At 52.8% G+C, this 18,326-nt stretch overlaps 2 long non-coding RNA genes across 2 annotated transcripts; one reads left to right on the top strand and one right to left on the bottom strand.

Moving 5' to 3' along the window:
• Positions 1–7,995: 7,995 nt before the first annotated feature.
• On the bottom strand, positions 7,996–14,221 carry LOC125912913 (uncharacterized). The gene is made up of 4 exons (XR_007454871.1): positions 13,955–14,221; positions 10,299–10,432; positions 9,378–9,464; positions 7,996–8,994 (listed from the first exon to the last, which is right to left on the bottom strand). It is a non-coding gene; the product is annotated as an uncharacterized LOC125912913 (long non-coding RNA).
• Positions 14,222–14,353: 132 nt separating this feature from the next.
• Positions 14,354–17,113, top strand: LOC125912908 (uncharacterized). Its single transcript, XR_007454870.1, has 3 exons — positions 14,354–14,437; positions 15,034–15,258; positions 16,850–17,113. It is a non-coding gene; the product is annotated as an uncharacterized LOC125912908 (long non-coding RNA).
• Positions 17,114–18,326: the final 1,213 nt, after the last annotated feature.

The raw sequence follows: 18,326 nt of genomic DNA, 5'->3' as shown, positions 1-18,326 counted from the left end.
TCTCTTTATAATGTACACTTATTAGTTTTCCAAACCCTTCGAGAACGCATTGCAGAAATCATTCCTCATCCAGATTCCAACCCAGACTCACACATTACATTTAGTTGTAACGTTTCTTTGGTCTCATTGAATCTGGAACAGTGCCTCAGTCATTGACATTTTTCCAGAGCAGATAAGTTATTTGTAGAATGTTCTCCAATTTCGGTTTGCCTGGTGCTTCTTTGCGTGTAGGTGTGGGCTGTGCACGTTTGACAGGAATATCACCAAAGCGATGCTGTTGTGTCCTCCTCAGTGTATCGTATCTGGAGGCACATGATGTCTTGTGCATCTCCTTGTTGTGGAGGTTGACTTTATCCTCTTGAGTAAGAGGGTGTCAGCCAGTTTTCTCCAGTATAAAGTTACTGCTTCTCTGCTTATAATTAGTAAGTGATTGAGGTAAGATACTTTGGGATGATGTATATATCCTATTAAACTGCAGATTTGCACATGCGAGTTTTAGCATTTCCTGATGATTCTCAGTGCAAATTTCTTAGCAGCGGTTTCACGAAAGCTTCAAACAAATTCTTCCCAAGACAATTTCTCGTACAGAATCACCGTGAACATCTGGGATATCACCTCTGCTTAGAAAGGCTATTTTCAACTCACTGGACTGACTGAGGGCTCTTAATATTCCTTGACTGCTTGTCCCCAGGAGGGGAGAAGGCTAGAAAACTTGGAGTCACTCCAAGTATTTGGGGGTAAGCAAAGGTTGCTACTCTTTGTAGGAATAGGTGACAGAAGGAAGGAGAGGTTCACATCTGGAGAGCCAGACCCGGTGTATCTATGGCGGTATTTTGCCATCATAACAAAATACCAGAGACTGGGTGGCTTAAACAACAGAAATTTATTTTCTGAGTTCTAGAGGCTGGAGGTCCAAGATCTAGGTGCTGGTAGGGTTGGTTTTCTCTGAGATCTCTCTCCTCAGCTTGCAGATGACCATCTTCCCACCATGGCCTTTTCTCTGTGGGCACACACCTCAGGAGTCTCTTCTTAGAAGGGCACGGTTCATATTGGATTAAGGCCCCACACTTGGGCCTCATTTTGTCTTAATTGCCTCCATAAGGCTCTATCACTGAATACAATCGCATGGGGGCTGTTAGAGCCTCAACATATAAGCTATGGGGGACACACGTGGTCCATAACAGCTGGATAGGGGAAATAATCAGGATGGCCAAAGAGTGATCTAGAGGCGTGTGAGTTCCTGTCCCCACGCACTCATGGGGCTGTTCATAGCCACCATGAGTGAAGAGCCCCCACGAGGGCGGGCCTTCATGCTCCTTCCTTCAGATCATGGCCAATGCTCTGGCAACCCCATAGTGTACAAACACCTCCTGTCTCCATAACGTTGCTTGCCTGAAGGGTTTTCCAAATCATTCCTGATTCAGGAATAGACACGAAGGATAGAACACTAGTTCTGGATTAATCTGGGGTCCATGCCACACATTGCCCCCAAGCCAGCTTGCACGGGGAGTGTTCGGGAGGGCTAACCCATAACTACAATATTAAACCTATAGGAGCCAACCCTCAGACCTCAGCATGTTTCTTCTTTAAATGGAGACCTTGGCTCTCTGTGTACTTTCTCTACACCTTCTTGGTGACAATGAGTTCATCTATAAGGAGCAACCCCTCCAATCCAGACATGAAGTCTTTTTTCTTTGCTGGAAAGTCTCCTTTCCTCCAAGGCACATTCTCAAAGAGCTCCTTGGTGAAGCACGTTGGGGAAGGTCCTCCCCGTATTCTTAGCTTCTTGAGGCTAAAGGGCTCCCCAGCAACTCAGTCCTGCTGTCTTGGGGTTCACTTAGCTTTGTCCCCCACGGCATCAGCCACAGCTACCTCTGGCCATCCTCCCTGCTTCCAGATTCTGTTTTCCCTCCCTACTGTCCTTCACCAAGTCTGATGCATGAAGCCCACAGCTACTCGAGAGCGGTCCCCAAATTTTTCTCTCTCTTCCAGACCCTACAGGGTGGTGCCATGTGGGCGGAGGTGGGGCGCAATTCTCCGCCTTCCTGCAACTCAGCAAATTGCAATTTATGAGTTTCAATCCACATGAAAGGGCTCCCACGAAGTCTCTCTGGATTCATTTGGAATGTTGAATTAATTTGGAAAACAAGGGGAAAAAAACAACTTGGTTTCAGCCCAGCGAGGGCTCATGACATTTTACCAAGTCCTGTCACCCCTTTGCATAAGGAATGAGCACAAGTAAAGTGGGGGTGGTGGCAAAACTCTTTTCTGTTGCAAGGGTCCCGTCGTGCGGGCCACCATTCACCCGAGAGGGAGGGCAGAGAGCCCTGGACTGGACGCAGGACACCTGGGGTCCAATCCTGTTCCTCACTAGTTACCTTCCCTGATCTTTCAAACGTCCTTAACTCTGAGTGAAGTCAAGGGACGCGTGAGGGGTTTACTCACAGGAAAGTGGCAGCTACTGACAAGGCCCTTTCCCCACGGGCCTCCTCCTACGCAGTCTTGTACCTCAGATCTGTTCTCTGCCTGGCTGCCGGAATGATGTGGAAACCAAAACTGGATGGCGCCACCCCACTGTGTTTAAACCCCTCAGCGACTCCCTGTCGCTCAGAGGATAAACTCTGCAACCATCCTTGTGACCTGGAGTCCCTGCATGGCCTGGCCTCCGCCCACCTCTGCCACTGCTTCCTGAAGCACACCTGCTCCCCGCTAGCCATCGGTCTCTCCATTCCTGCATGCCCCCTGTGCCTCTCCAGCCTCGTTGCATGTGCTGTTTCTCTGGCCTGGATGCTTTTCATCACTGTGCCCTCCGTGGTCAGCTTAGTCTTTGCTTCCTCAGGGAAGTCATCCCACGCTGAGTCAACCCTTCCCTTTACTCACCCTCCCCTCAGAAGCACTGACCCAGGAGTCATTCTACATTTCTGTGTGTGACAATTTCATGGACTTCTCTCTCTCCCACCGGACAACCTGGTCCAGAAGGCGGGGCCCATATCTGTTTGCTTTCACCATTGGATCCCCAGTGCCTAGTACAGTAGCTGAAACACAGGAGGTACTTGGGAACGATCGGCACATGAATGAATGAGTGAATGAATGAGTACAGACAAGGCATTGGTTTCCTTTTGTTTAAGCCATTGGTGGCAAAAGACCCTACAAGTTCTTCAAGAGATGCCACAGGGGTCCCGCCCAAGCACATGGGCGTCTAAGCACAGGGGAATGACATCTCTTGAGGAGAAAGTGCAAAGCCCAGATGAGGACCAGCTCCTGCTCATCTGTTAGGTGGGGATAATTGTAGCATCCAATCATGGGGTTGATGAGATTAAGTAAGAAACAACATGTGTGATGTTTTGCACAGAACAAGGGCTCGGTGTGTGGCTCTGTTCTTTTCAGTTTCTTCTTCCTTCTGTTGACTGCTGATTTACTCCTGGAGTAGATTATCTAGAGGCCAGGCCCGTGGTCCTGAGTTTGCCTGTGCGCCTTCCTTCTTTCCTGCACATTTTGTTAGCCAGGGCTCCCGCTGGCCTTGCTGTTCTGACCAGTGAAGGCACCTGGTGTCCACTGGGAGTGTTCATGGGGAGCACCATTCTGGATAAACAAGTGGATGTGGAAGTAAGGAGTTTTACAGGGAACATTTCTGATGATCTCGGTGCACACTGAGGGGTTTGGCCCTTTGCACATCTCTGCAGAGAGTGAGTGAGCCTAAGGGAAAGGAATCTCTAACGGGGACATTCTTGGCATTTGGGAAACATGAGCCTTGAACTTCAAGGCCTACAGCCTTGGATTTGAATTCTGCCTCTCATACATTTCTTGAGGATTGCCTTTCCAAATACCCTTGGGGGGTTGGGGCGGGGGGGGGAGGGGACAACACAACATGCCATCTGCAAACGTGTCCTGTACCTGTGCGTCTCTCTCCTCTAGTGCTCCCTCCTGAGTCCACAGGTCTCCCTCCTTTCCAGCTGCGCTCACTGCTGGTCTCCCTCTTTCCACTGTCCCCACCCTCCCCCCCTCAAACCAAGTCTCCACGAAGCAGGCAAAACAGTCACTGTAAGATGTAACTCAGATCACGTCTCCTCTCGGCCAGACCTTCCATCGCTTGTCGTCACACTTGGGTACAACCCAAACGCCTCGCCGTGGCACTGGGTAATAAAAGCTGGTCCCTGCCTTCCCCTGGACCGCATCCCCTCTCCCTGACCCTCATCCCCATCCAGGCACTCCCCTTCTCTCGACCCCTCAAACCCACAGGCTCATTTGCCGGAACATTTTTCCCCCTTCACCTGCTTGGCTCCTTCTGGAACTTCCAGGTGTTAGCTCGATGCCCGTGTTCCAGAGAGGCTCTCCCTGACCCGTCCATTGACAGACACGCCCGCCAACCTAGCCTGTTTTGTTTCCGTCGTTATTACCAGTGGAAAGGATCCTCTCCATTTGGTGGTGGTTTTGTTTTGTTTATCGCCCGCCTCCCCCACTGGAATGTGGATCCATGAGCACAGGGCTGTCTCTGGTAGGTCTTGTCTACTCCTGTATCTCCAGGGGCTGCAAAGGTGCCTGGCCCATGGCAGTTGCTTAACAAATGTTTGTGGACTGAATGAGTGACCAACGAGGGGGCAGGAGCAGACAATGAGACCCTCGCAGCAGTGGACTGGTGAGGGTCTGGTCAACAGCTGTAACAAAGAGCCCCCCCAAATACAGTGGCCTAAAGTACCTGCCATTGCATTCTTTTCTCACATAGCAGGCAAGGCTGATGGGGCAGCGTGACCGTCTTTAATAGGTGGCTCTCACGTGACTGCTCTAATTCCAGCCACGTCCCCACCAAACAGGCAGAGGGAGGGCAGAGGGCAGGATCCACGGACCCAGCATTTTAAGGGCAAGACTTGGAAACACACTTGGTACTTTCGCTCGCATCTGATTGGCCAGAACACAGGCACACGGTCAGACTGAGTTGCGCAGGAGTCTGGGATGTGAAGCCATGGGTCTGGTTACAATTATATTACCAGGAGAAAGGGAAGAGCAGGTAAGGGGACAATTCCCAGGCTGCCACCAGTACCCAGAGCTGCCCTTGAGGGCTGAGGTGCCTCTTGTTCCCCTTGGGGAACACAGAGTAGACTCTCATGAACGTTGGGGAAACGAATGAGACAGTGAGGTCCAGAGAGAGCCCCAGCCACCCTGATCGAGAAAGCAAACACTCACGTTGCCTAGTCCTTCCTCAAATTCCACTTGTGTGACCTTGGGCAAGTCGCTTGAACTCTCCGAACCTCAATCACTTGATCTCTAACGTGGGGATAATAATAGATTAGCTTACGATATAACTTGCTTAAAACACTGCCTAGCACATAGGAAGCACCCAATCCGTGACAGGTACCAATATTGTTGTTTTAATAGAATTGCAAATAGTTGTTGATGCACTTTGTAACTGGGGATTTACTGTCTCACGGGGTGCAGGGACACTTACGGGCGGTGTCCTCGAGCACCCCCATGGTGGTGGGAGGCCCCATGTCATGCCCTGCCCTTAGGAGGCCCTGGAGAGTTGGAAAGAGCATGAACTTCAGTCAGATGTTGCAGAGTACGGGTCCCAACGCTGCCATTTAATTGCTATGTGATTTGGAGCAAGAAACAAGGCCCAGTCTCTTCAGAAAGGAGGTACGAACAAACTCCCGGTTGCTGGAAGGGTTGATGACACCCATCAGGTCCTCAGTAACGTTCCTCCCCCGGAGGGTCCCATTTGGCCCCTGGAGAAGGAGTCCGTGAGGGGTTCTGGCCCCGCTGCCTCTCTCCGTGCTCAGCTGCTAGGGCCTTGCCGTCTTGGAAGAAACGGAACGTTCTGGGGAAAATGACCCCGGCCAGGTTGCTAATGGCCAAACACCCCTCAGAACTGGGAGGGCCTCCCCATCTCCTGAGTGAAGCTGGTTTCCTCCGGGCTGTCCCTCTCTCTCCAGGCCCTGAGCACAGGTAGGAAGGGCGGGAAACACATAATAAGGACTGGCAAGTAGCTACTGGCTCATGCGAGAACTGACCTATGCATCGCCGTGGCCCCGCTGGCTGTTGCCAGTGGAGGGCACTGGTTAAATTCTCTGAGTCTGAGCCGGGCGTGGGGTTCAGATCCTTACACCACGGTGTATTGTTCAAGCCCAGGGGGCTGCAGTCACACTGGATTCCATGGAACCCGGGAAGCTTAGCAGCTACGGCCCCTGTGTTGGTGCGGCAAACCTCAGCTTCCTCATCTGTAAAATGGGTGCAGGGTGACTGAACAAGACCACGCAGGCAAGGAGGGAGGTGAGCGTAGCACATGCCCGAGAAGTGGCAACTGGGGTTGTTTTCTTCTGCCTCTTTCCCTCTGCGTACCCTTGCTGTGTTCACTGTGGAAAGCCCTGAGGCCTCACTGGTCCGCCCAGAACAATTTCCCCCACCGGGAAGCATTGTTCTCGGGATCTTCATAAGTAAACACACCCTCCGGGGCGAATCTGCCCAGTGGAAAATACCCACGGTGGCTCCCAGAGACTCTCTTCCCTCAATTCTTCCGACTGGACAGGGGGGAGAGTCGCCCTTGGGTCCCGGCTACCGGGGTGAATTTAGGCAGCGGACTTCCACCAGGGGTCAGCTGGCCGTAGCCCCAGGAGACGATGCTGTGGGACCAGGAGCGAAGCTGTAACTCCTCCCGAACTGGACCGTCACCTCTCTGAAAGGTAAGGAGAGGAGAGGCCTGTGACCGGCCGCCCCTCGCAACCGCGGCAGCCGGCTGAGGTGGGGAGGTGAGGCCTCTCCGTTTGCTGGAAATGAATCCATGGAAAATGCTGGAATGATGTCCCTGCCTCTGGAGCCACTGGGAGGCCGCAGACCTCAGGGGCGGGGGGGGGGGGGGGGGGGGAGGGGGGGGGGGGGCGGGACGGGCTGTGGGAACACACAGAGCAGACAGGGATCAAACTGACTTTTTGACACGTTTCTGTGGGAAGGCGGCCCTGAGTGTGAAGCCGGTTCCCAGAGCAGCTTGGGACCTTTCATGTGGCGCCTGGGCTGGTGCTGGAGCCCTTCACTGGATGCTGGGGCCCCGGGCGGGGAAGGCAGAGGGGGGGACGGGAGGGGGCCCGGAGGGGGGGGGACTCCCACTTCTTTCTACCTCCGGCACCCTGGCGTCTTCCCCGCCAGAGGCTGGAGCAGCCTGGGCTCTGGGCTCAAATTCTGACTCAGCCAGTTCGCCGGTTGTGTGACCCGGTACAAGCCACTTGACTTTCTTGCTACTGTTTCATTAAGGAATGTTGTTGTATTGAAATAGATTGCATATATTATTATTTCATGGGATCAGAACAATCCGGCAAGGCAGAGATCATTAAGCCCATTTTACAGATGAAGAAACTGAGTCTGGAGCCTAAGAAACACCCAGACCGTGAGGGGCACGGCCCAATGCAAACCCACGCCTTTTGCGTCCAAAGCCTGGGTTTTTTGTTTGTTTGTTTGTTTGTTTGTTTGTTTTTGTTCTTGTTACATCCAGAAACCTCTCTAGTTAAGGCTATTGATGGCAACATGACCTACTTTTGTTAGCGAAGCTGTCGTGAGTACCTGGGGCACAAAGCACACTGCACGGTCCCGGGGTTGGAGCCTCCGGACATTCCCCATGGGGACGGCGCAAATGTCCCCATTTTATGGGGGATGGGGTGACACTGGGGCTCATAAGACCAGTAAAGGGACCCAACAGGGAAAGAGCATGGGTAGCATGGGCCGGTGCAATGTCCAATTCTCTCCTCTCCATGGTTCCTGTCCTCGAACCATGCCAAGCCTGGGAACCGTGGGGCTTTGGAGAACACCACTAGAGAGGACAGGCAGGAGGGGCCCACCCTTGGCCTCCCTGAAGCGCCCCCACGTAGCTGGGGGATGAGTCACCCACCCCTAGGGGACTTCCCTAATTGCCCACAGGTATGCAGGGCCCTGCGGGCCCAGCCTCCGCAGTGCTTGACTGAGTCCAGGCCCAAGTGCAGGGAGCTGGGAAGGAAAGTGACTGGAGAGGCTCGGGTGAGGTCAGGGAGGGCCGTCCTCTTTGTGTCACCTGCCCTGGGACCACGTGGGAGGACGGTCAGCTTGGGAAGACAGACAGAAGTGGCCTTGAGATCCAGTTCTGCCATACCAGCTGGGGGACCTTGGCGGACTGACCGACCCTCACCGAATCTCAGCGGCCACTTCTGAGGAAAGGGTTAATAATGGTACACTCTTCACAGAGGTGATGAAGGACCCCAAATACTGTCTGGCTTACATGGTAATAAGGGGTTTAGCACATGGATACACTCAATATGGGCTGGCTGTTATTGTCGTTGCTGTTACCATCCTTGGGCCAATGTCCAGAACCTTCTGCCGGCTCAAAGACACACACTGAAGGGTGGTGCCCAGGGCTGGTTTGAGAAGTCAGAGAATCACGAAACCCCATTTGGGGGGCCCTGAAAGTGAAGCTTTTGTTGCATGATCGAGGGATGGAGTGGGGAGCTCCCAGTGGGGCAGTCGGGGTGGGGATGCTGGCGGGGGAGCCTCAGCCCTGCCTTCATGGCCTGGCAGAACTGGCCTGCACTCCCACACTCTCATGCAGCGGTCTCTGGGATGGCACCAGAAGCCTAGGGTTTCAAATTATCCTGGGTTGCCCTCGATGCGTCCGCTGAAGGCCACTGACAGGACATGGCCAACCTTGCTGCTGAGGCGTGGTGCCCTCTGGGTTGCTAGAGGAGTGGGGCTGGTTTACAGTGGGCTTTAGGCAAGATGAGGCCCCTCTCCAGGCCTCAGTTTTACCTTCTGAGAAGTGGGTAGAGAGAGGCTCTCTGGATTTTTCTGCCTCCCTTGGAGGAGCTAAGGAGGACGCAAAGGCTGGCCTCGGCTAGAGGGACCCAGGAGGAGCTCCTGGTCTGTTTGGGAACCACGCTGGATCCTTCTGGGCTCCGCAAGTTGGCGGCCTTGTCCACACCAAGGGTGGTCAGCACATTCGAGGACTCCGCCTGAGCTCACACCGCCATAGCAGGCCCTTGCTTTCTGGGAAAGGAGTAAAGATTAATTAAGGTTGTCAGGGCCTAAGTAAAATCACCAATGTCAATTTCCTCCCTCTGGTTCTTGCTGTCAGAATAAATTGGACAGTCATTACCTAATACTCAGCCCTATTTTCCTAATATTTCGTGCATGCTGAAGCGTTGATGGGAAACAGGGAGGGTGAGGCCTTTTGGAGTGGCAGAGAGGGCAAGCCGTGTGGAGCTAAGGGTGTCCTGGCAGAATGGACTTGCCTCCCGCCACTCCCTGGAATGGTGATCTCGGGAGGGGGCCAGGGGTGGGGCTCTGTCCACACAGGGCACTGTTCTGACCCAAATGAGACAGATAGACCTACTGGCAACAGCTCCCAGGGACCGTCAAGCAGCTGGTACCTTCGGGGACTTTGGTTTCAGACCAGGCTCCAAGGGCCACAGCAACTGGTACCTTCACGGACTCCAAGATAGCCTCAGTTTCTTAATCTGAAAAATGGGAATGAATGAAAGAGCTTCACTCACAAAAGTGGACAGTTTGTCCGTTCCCAGGTGCAGGTATCTCCCCGGGGAACACTCCAAAGACCGGAAATCCTTCAAGTACCAAAATAAGAGCTGAGGGTCCTGATGGTAGCCTTTCAAGGTCCCCCACATAGGATTACGTGCCTCACTGACTTATGGAACCAGCCCTAGGCACCGCCTTTCGGTGTGTGGCCTTGAGCTGGCAGAAGGTCCTGGCAATTGGGCTAAGGACGATAACAACACCACCGATAGCAACCGGCACCTACTGGGTGGATGTATGTATATACTTGTCAGCTGATGACTGAGAGCATTTTGTGAGAGCGTTAATGGGGAGGGGGCAGAGAGAACTCTCTGGGGCGCTGGAAATACTCTATTTCTTGATCTGAAGGATGGATATCCCAATGCATACAAACAAATATTCACTGAGCTGCGCACTTAAGACTTTGCTTCACGTACGCTATGGGTCACCGAAACTTTGGAACAGCAAAAGGATTCAGCCATCGTTGGGATCTGAGTGTTGACCATAAGAGGCTCTGAAATACTGAGAACCAACTGAGGGTTGATGGGGAGTGGCGGGGGAGGGGAAAGTGGGTGATGGGCACGGAGGACGGCACCTGTTGGGATGAGCCCTGGGTGTTTATGGAAGCCAATTTGACATTAAATTATATTTGATATAAAACAAATACAAAAATAAAAACTGAAAAGCACTCTGTGATGCTTCTTCCCTGTGGAGAAAGGGCTCTTGATTGGGCATCACCCTGGGCCTGGCATGGTGTGACAGGGCTCCACAGGCTCTCTTACCTTAACTCCGCTGGTAAGCCCATGAAGCAGGACTCGCCATCCCCAGTGCGGAGCAGGCAGCATGGCGGGAGGGGCAGGAGACCAGGTCTGCAGCCAGCCTCCAAGCTTGGGCAGGTAGGTCTCAGTCTGCACACCTGTGACAGAGAATGATGACAGAGCTGACCTCAGAGGGACAGAATGAGCCACTGCTAGAGGGAATGTCAAGTGGTATAAGCCCTGTGGAAACCGTACGGTGGTTACCCATAAAATGAAAAATGGAATTACTGTATGATCCAATGATTCTCCTTTGGGTATATACCCAACAGAGTTGACAACAGGGCTTCCAAGAGAGAGTTGTACATCCATGTGTACATGATAAACACTATCAAGAATGTAGGGGCGCCTGCGTGGCTCGGTTGGTTGAGCGTTGGGCTTCAGCTCGGGTCATGATCTCGCAGTCCGTGGGTTCGAGCCCTGTGTCGGGCTCTGTGCTGACAGCTCAGAGCCTGGAGCCTGCTTCAAAATAGATTCTGTGTCTCTGCCCTCCCCTGCTCGTACTCTGTTTCTCTCTCTCTCTCAAAAGTGAATAAATATTAAAAAAAAAAAAAAAAAAGAATGTAAAGTGCTTGCCTCAGAGAGGCGAAAAATGAAGGCTAAAACTTCAGCCAAGTGACTCCCCTTCTCTGGGCCTTGGTTTCTCCCTATGCTGGGGGGTGTATGTGTCAGTCCCCCTGCATGGATTGGTCCCACTGATGGGTGCCCCCGAGACCTGAAGCCCCTTGACCTGCAGCTCTCGGGAGTGCCCGGGCATCAGGGATGGACGTGGGCAGTTTTCTTTTGAAGAAGGCCTCTGTGCTACCCTTTCAACTGGAGCCTGAAAGGTTGTATACCCGTACTCTTCAAATTCACAGCCAGCCCTGAGATCTTCTAACCTTACCAGGTCACTGGGGAGAAGTTGCCTCCATCTGATGGAGGCAGCCCAGGCCACTTTTAGACACAGGAGGACGGTGGTCATTTCTTTTGCACACTAACTTTTTGGAGTTCCTACATGTGCTGGGCCCTGCGCTGGGCTCATGCAAGGTACAGACAGTATGTCAGGGATGCCGCCTCCAGGGAGCACAAGAGCAACCAGGATGTCAAGTCTTGCCCACAAATCTCCATAATCCAAGAAAATAAGTGATAGAGGTTGTGAGGAAGGGATAGAGTGAAAGTGGCAAGGGAATTCTGAGCTGCAGCCACCAAATCTTACACAATGATGTTAGTCTTTGTCAAAGGTCCCTTGAGCTGGAAAGGAACTTCTATCACTCAAGGACAGCAAACTGCCGGAAGACCCCCTCTAGACATTCGGACGGCCCGGCCCTCTCGGAGTCCCAGGGAGTAGCAGCCCTACCTCGTTCTCTCCCTCCTCCTTTCACCGCTGTCTGGGGACAGAGGACCAGAGAAGCTGGTTGCGGTGGGGGAGGGAGACAGAAAGCTGGAAATTTCAGACTCCATTCACCCCAGCATTGTGACTTGGCAGCTAAGTTGCTTTACTTTGCTGAACCTCCTTCTGCTGATCTGTGAAATGGGAATGCCATGCTGTGGGCCCTATCTCAGACATTGCCCACGGCATAACTCCACCACACCAGAGCTTAGGGCTAGACACGTCCAATCCCCACGGCCTAGAACACAGCGAAGAGTGAGGACTTACTAGGTATTTGTTGAATAACATGTGTAATAAAATCAAGCACAGGACCGGACCCTGGATGGTGGAAACAATCTTAAAAAAGAATGAAAGTGGAGGGCTCACACTTCCTGATTTCAAAACCTGCTATTAAGTTACAGTAATTAAAACACTGTGGTGTTGGCATAAAGACAGACATATAGACCAATGGAATAGAATAGAGGGCCCAGAAATTAACCCTTGCACATACAGTCAAATGATTTTTTGACAAGGGTGCTGAGACCATTTCATGGGGAGAGGACAGTTTTTCCAAGAAATGGTGCTGGGAAAACTGGATATCCTCATGTGAAAGGACAAAACCAGACCCTTACCTCACACCGTATATAAACGGTAACTCAAAATGGATCGAGAACCTAAACATAAGACCTGAAACAGTTACACTCTTGAAAGAAATCATAGGGCAAAGCTTCATGGCACTGGATTTGGCAATGATGTCTCGGATGTGACACCAAAGGCACAGGCAACAAAAGCAAAACTAGACAAACCGGATTTCATGAAAACTGGAAATTTTGTGCCTCATAAGACACCATCCGTAGCTCGATAAGGCACTCCCGCAGAATGGGAGAAAACATTTGCAAATCATCCATCTGATAAAGGCTTCATATCCAGAATATAGAGGAAACTCCTAAACGCAGCAAAGGAATAAAAATTCAAAAATGGGCAAAGGACTTGAAGAGACAGTTTTTCAAAGAGGATATACCAATGGCCAATAAACACATGAAAAGATGCTCAGTGTCACTCATCATCAGGGAAATGCAAATCAAAACCACCTCACACCCATTACAATGGCCACTATCACAAACAAAAACAAAAACAGAAAACAGAAAAGCCCCAAAACAGAACACAAGTGCTGGCGAAGATGTGGAGAAATCGGAACCCTCGTGCCTTGTTGGTGGGAATGTTAAATGGTATGGCTGCCGTGGAAAACAGTCTGCAGGTTCCTCAAAAAATTAAAAATAGAATTACCACACGAGCCAGCAATTCTACTTTTGAGTATATACCCGAAAGAACCAAAAGAAGGGTCTCAAAGGAGTATTTGCCCACCCATGTTCATAGCAGCATTATTCACAACAGCTAAAACATGGAGGCAACCCAAGTGTGTACCGACTGATGAATGGATTACTAATGAACGTGCACACGTACAATGGAATATTATTCAGGCTTAAAAAGGCAGGAAATTCTGCAATATGCTACAACACGGATGATCCTGGAGGACAATATGTTCGGCGAAATAAACCAGTCTCAAAAATATTGTATGATTCCACCTACACGCGGTGCTTAGAGGGGTCAGAATCAAAAAGCCCGAGAGTGGAATGATGGTTGTCAGGCACTGGGAAGAAGGGAGAACGGGGAGTTTGGGTAAATAGAGTTTCAGACTGACGAGATGGAACGCGTTAGGGGGACGGATGGTGGGCATAACCACACAGCACCGTGAAAGTAGTTAATGCCACTGAACTGCACAGTAATAAACGGTTAGGTGGTAAATTTTATGTTGCATGCATTTTAACACAATGAAAAGAAGAAAAAATATCAGGGCGCCTGGGTGGCTCAGTCGGTTGAGGCTCAGCCTGGGTGCAGGCCATGATCTCGTGGGTTCGTGAGTTGGAGCCCCGCATGGGGCTCACTGCTGTCAGCCTGTCCGCTTACAGCCCGTTTTAGGTCCTCTGTTGTTGCGGCTTCCCTGCTCACGCTCTGTCTCTCAAAAATAAACATTAAAAATTAAAAAAAAAAAAAATTAAGCATGGAAGAGTGAGACTAGGCGCATCCTAGACATTCTTATGCTTATCCTGGGCGGGACCCTGAAAGAAAGATTGAGACCCTCCCTCAGTTTGGGATGTGTGTGATGGGGGCGGGGGGGGGGGGCACCTCCTGGAAGGGAGCAAAGTTTGAGCAAAGACTGGAAAAGGGAAGGGAAGAACAAGAGGTCATGGAGCCTTGTTGTTTCTCTTCCTACCCAGTATGTGGGTCTAGAACAGACACGGTGTCACCCCGGTCCCCAAGTCCAGAGACACCCGCCTTGATGTGGACATGATACACGCCATGCCTGCCCTCTCCGAAGGCCCCGGCGTTCCCAGGCCTTCACAGTCTTGCTTAATTCCCTCAAATATACGCAGCCTTTAATTTATGGGGACACAGTAGTGGCCCCAGGGTCTGAACTAGAAATCAAAGCAAACAGGCATCATTTGCCATAAACAGGCCGCTCCCCAGTGGGTTCTGAGGCCCAGGGACAAGGAAACCCCGAGATCCTCAGATGGGGAGCTCACAATAGGCGCGGGGCTGCGGTCCAAGGCTCCGACCGCGAAGCCCCTCCCAGCTCCGGTCTTGGAGGAGCCTCTGAGCCGCTGGGAGGGGCCGTGGACAATGGGGGGCGGAGTCCACCGGCGGGATGGGGAACAATGGGTCCAATCAATTCCGGAGCCTCCTCACTTGTTCTAAAGTAAGTCCTGGAGGTCTGGGGGTGGACATAAATCCCAGTAGAGAAGAGCGGCCTCGCCTCCCTCCGTTAGGGGGGTTGGGCTCTGGGCCCGAGTACCCATCGCGGCGCCCCAGCGGCCCGAGGGTGTTGGTGTGCTTCTAAATGTTTAACAACCTGCTCCGGAGAGGGTCAGCCCTGGCCTGGAGGGTTTGCTGATCGCCCAAATGGAAAACTTCCCGAGGCCAATTTCAGGCTCCCAAGGCAATATCCCAGAAGGCAGAGCTGGGAAGAGGTCTGCGTCGGTGCACCATAGTGGGGTACTTCCTGCACATGCCATAGATACAAGTGATCTCGTGGCATTCGTGATAGTAAATATATGTACTGGAGAGCGCCAGCAGGGGAGGGGCAGAGACAGAGGGAGACAGAGAACCCGAAGCAGGCTCTGTGCTGTCAGTGCAAAGCCCAATGCCAGGCTCCAGCCCTCGAACCGAGATCACCACCTGAGCAGAAGTTGGATGCTCAACCGAGTCCCCAGGAAGCGATGAGTTTTGATTATTTGTTACCTTTGTTTTAATATAATGTATTTAACTGTGTGTCCATATCATTGAATTTTTAAGGGTGAAATTCCTGAAAACATGTCGGGGAGGTTCATGAGTTGGAACAGGTTTGTATGAGTTGGTGTGGGTCCAGCACACTGCTGAGCACAGGGGACCTGGGCTAGGCCCATCGCCACCTCCTCTGCAGCCTCTGGATGACCGTGAGCAGCATGAGGCCTTCTAGGGGCTTCGGCCCCCTCAGCTTGCGGGGCCTGGGGACAAGTGAGGCCCCTGACACCACTTGAGGTGAGGGAGGAGAGACGATGCCAGCGTTGCCGTAAGTGGGGCTCTAGCCCGTGATACTTCTGCCTGGGCACCGTGCTCCTCACTCAGGCTCCTCCTAAGGTGGGACCCTGCCTGACCCCAGCCTCCTCTGGCAAACCTCTGCTCCCCCAGCAGGGTATCTGACCAGAGTCCCCCATTATCCTGGCCACCGAGCGATGGGTAGTTCTCACAGAGGCAAGGTTCTGTGGCTTTCTCACTGGGAAACCCCGTGGCTTTATCATCGCTGGGCTCCACGATGTTTCTGGTACCCCGTTCTGCCCACACTGCACCTTGCCTGCCTAGGACTACAATGAAAGCTCACACATTTATGGCCTGCTGCCTAAGTGCCAGGCTCAGGGCTTCCACAATGTGAGCCCATGTGGTAGGAGCCACCGTTAACCCATTTTTGCAGAGGGACAAGCCAAGGCACTCAGAGCGGTGAAGCCATTTGCCCAAGGGCATGCGAAGCATACGTTTCGAGCCAAAGCCTGTTTTGAAAGCAATTATTTTAGTTTATATTTACTAAAAACAGTTTTGGTGTGTGTGTGTGTGTGTGTGTGTGTGTGTGTAAGTTGGTGCACAACTGATCTTGCCCAGATGTGCCCATGGACGTCCCGGGTGGAGGTGGGGGGACGGAGAGAAGCTTGGGGATGGGCAGAATGGCCCACACATGCCAGGAACGGAAGTTGGCCTGGGGGCAAAAACACGCGGAAGGCATTCTGGTTTTCTCCTTTGGTCTGCTCGTCACCCGGGATCTGCTCCCTCATTGGGGGCTGGTTCCTAAAATACCTCAATGCCAGGTTTGAGTCCTGGCTTCCCCACTTGCCAGCTCTGTGCCGTTGGGCAGGTCGGTCAGCCTGAGCCTCATCCGTGGAAGGGTCCGCACAGCTGTGGTCTGTTGTAGAGAACGGGGCAGAGCGCTCACTCAGCACCGTGTTGGCTCTTTATTGCTACCATTCGTCTTAGGGCCCCGGTGACCTAGGCCGCAGTCACCATGGCCCTGACGGTACCCTTTTCGAGGCTCTGGCCCCTGTCGCCACCCCCTCGCTGGCACCACTAGCTGCCTGCCTCTCTGGTCTTTTGCCAACAAGATTCAAACCCCCGTCTGCGTGCATGGGTCGGAAATGTTAATGGAGCTCTCGGGGAGCGGCGGCTGGGTTCCCCTGCTCTGGGGCCGCCTGGTTATTGGCGGCTTAAGTGCTCATGTGAAACGCCAGTTGCACCTCACACTTGCCAAGCTGTCCCCAGTGCTGGATGCTGTGTTTGATCATGTTGAAAGGCCTTGACACAGACCATCCAGGTCTGGAGGCCAACAGGGGAAAGCGTGCCGAAGATCAAGCATCGACAGGGCACTCCTGGGACCCCAGCCCGGCCCAGAGCAGGGCCAGCAGCCCGCACCAGCCTGGCGCTTTTCACCAGACACAAACCAGGCCTGGGAACGGGTGAGGGCAGCCAGGAAGCCAGCCTGCCCGGTGCCACAGAGGCTGGGGATCTCCGGGACTGTCCCTGGACCTCCCTCCTCTACAGCAACCACGCTGGCCCCTGCCTCTGAGCCCACACTCTTCATCCACAGGGGCCGGAGCAGTGATGGGAACAGAGGGGATCAGCACACCTCTCTTCCCCAACTTGGCCCCAGAGAGACGCCCTCGCCGCTCAGATTCTCTGATGGGGACCCTTTGACAGCTCTGTAACGCCACAGGCTTAGCTGCATCATCCTCACAACCACCTCTGGGAGGTGGGGGAAAGGCCCACTTCACAGATGGGTAAGTGGAGGCCCAGAAAGGTCCAGTGGGTCAGCTGTGAGCTGCAGTCCCTCCCCTTGATCAGCGTCTTCTGATTCACGGCCTGCTGTTCTTGCAATGAGGCCACCGCGGTTCCCATGAAAGTGACTGGGTGTGTGGCACTAGACGGAGGGAAAATTTCTTCTCGTCCTTCTTCCATAAGGGCTATGGCCACCCCAAGTCTGGCAGCTTTACAAGAACAGGCTTGTAAACTCAGCAACACCCCATAACCCTTTTTATGGGGCCTGCTGGGGTAATGGACATTCATCAGCTCTCCCAGACTAAGCCTGGTGGGCCCTGGGGGCGAGAGGCGAAGGGGAGCCAGGCCCGCCCGTCTGTGCAACCCTCTAGCTGGGTAAAGGGTCCCAAAGGAGGGGCAGAGTCCACATGTTTCTGAACAACGCCAGGACTCTCAGCCAGGGGGTGCTGTGCAGCCAGGGCAGGGGAGGGAGATACAGAGGAAAATCACCCGTCAAAACACCAGCGTGGGCATCACCTTTGTATCTACCCAGAAACGAGTGAGCTGGGAAGAGGGGAAACATTGTCTCCAATTCAAATTCCCAGGCTCCTCTCTAACCTCTTGATTCAGAATCTCCGAAGGTGGCCCCAGGACTGTGTGGTTATTAGCCCTTGATGCAGCTAACATTTTACATCCTCTGCTTTAGGAAGAGGTAGAGGGTAATGGCGGAGAAGTGAGAACTAGGTCAGACACCTAGATTGTCCATTTCCTCGCTCAACAAACCCTTGCTGAAATCCGGCCTCGACCGTGGACAGGGGAGGCCACCCTTTGCTTCCATGTGGGTAGGTAGCGTCTGCCTCCACCCTCACCTGTACAATGACCTTGGCCACTCTGCTGCCCTCCATCAAAGGAGAGGGGAGTCTGCAGTCCCTTCCAGCTCAAACACCTTACGATTCAAGCAGGGTGTAGCCGATGAACCAGGATTACCTTGTAATCCTTTAGCTTCTTGGGCTATTAGGGGACTGAGAGTAGACCCTGGAGAGACCTTGGACCCAGGGCTCCAGGCCAAAGAGCTTTCTCTTCTTTACATCTGCCCATTCTTCCCAAGGATGGGAGCTCGTGCCCTCTGAACCAGGACAGCCAGAGCACGACGGTCCCTCCCTCAGCCAAAGCAGAGCTTGGGAGGTCCAGCAATACAGTTCTGTAAGGGCCTCGCCTGGATGCCTTGACTTAACCGTGATCTTGAGGCCCCCCTAAGAGTAACATTGCTTATTGGGTTCTCGTTTGTTTTGTTTAGTCTCATTTGGGTT

The sequence above is a fragment of the Panthera uncia genome, chromosome D1 (assembly GCF_023721935.1).
Source record: "Panthera uncia isolate 11264 chromosome D1, Puncia_PCG_1.0, whole genome shotgun sequence".
NCBI classification, from domain to species: domain Eukaryota; kingdom Metazoa; phylum Chordata; class Mammalia; order Carnivora; family Felidae; genus Panthera; species Panthera uncia.
This window is presented reverse-complemented; position numbering and strand designations above follow the sequence as displayed.